Consider the following 1309-nt stretch of genomic DNA (forward strand, 5'->3'; position numbering starts at 1 on the left):
AAAGGTTTTTTTAAAATATGAAAAAAAAACAGCGACATTTGAAAAACTTTTAAAAACCGATCGAGTCTCAATTTGGTTCGACTGACTGACTCCCGATCGAATCGACAATTTACCAGCGGTTTTTAAATTTGGCAATTATAATTTTTAATCGAACCGCAAATCTCGTCAATTTACAGTTCGACCAGATAATTCCAACTGATTTTCATAACTTTGGTGAGCACATTCAAAATTATTAGAAACACACATTTTATTCTTATCTTTGGAAAAGGGTGCTAAAGTGAGCCGCTCCGCTCCAACCCAGCCGCTTAGGCCCACTCATTAAACAGTGTGTCCCACCAATTAAGATGGATTCAAAATACAAATCCGTCTTATTTTATGGCAGATTGGGAAACCGATGAATTAATCTGCTTGACTATTTTTTTATTTTTGAAAAATAAAATTCATTAAAATTAATAAAAAATAATAATTAAAAATAGTTAAATTACAATATAATTTTTTTATTATTCTTTTTTAAATTTTTAATTTTAATAAAATTGTTTAAAATAATATTTGTCAATAGAATCATTTTTATTTTAAAAAATAAATCACATCATTTGAACATATATACAAAAGCGTAAAATAAAATAAATGAAATTAATAACTAAAAAAAGAATAAAATCTTTTAGCATAGAATTGTTTTTTTATTTGGATGAATTGCTAATTTTAGATCGACGGACAGGTTTCAGTCTAATAGATTTGGCCCATTTTATCACTCCTAGAACTACCTAAAAAGAAAAGAATGATTGAATATAAAAGAGTCTTCAAAAGAAAGAAAATTCTGTTTGATTTGTGTGCTTGGTTAATTTGGTTAACTATTTTGTTTGTTTTAAATGAAATTCTAATTTTTAAGACAAATAAATGACTTTATTCATTAAAAGAATATTTATTTATTAAAAGAATATTTTGGTCTTATAAAATTAACTAAAAAGGCACTTTAGTCATTTAACATAAAAAATTATATTTTTACTTTTTAATTCTTTTAAACAACTTTAATCCTTAAAAGGTGTTGTACTCTTCTTCAAATTAAACATAAATAATGTATTTTAGTCATTTTTCAAATCAAATGTCAAATTTGTAAGAAAAATTAATCAACCTTAATCTTAAAAAGGGGTATTTTAGTATTTTAGAATGAAATTCAATTTTTTTTTTGCTTTCTACTTCACTTAAACAATCTAATCCTAAAAAGCCAAGTAATCCTGAATAATGTATTTTAGTCTTTTAAAATTTACTATAAAAGTATTTTCATCCATCAAAATGATATTCAAAGTTT

Source organism: Arachis ipaensis, chromosome B08, assembly GCF_000816755.2.
Source record: "Arachis ipaensis cultivar K30076 chromosome B08, Araip1.1, whole genome shotgun sequence".
Taxonomy (NCBI): Eukaryota; Viridiplantae; Streptophyta; class Magnoliopsida; order Fabales; family Fabaceae; genus Arachis; species Arachis ipaensis.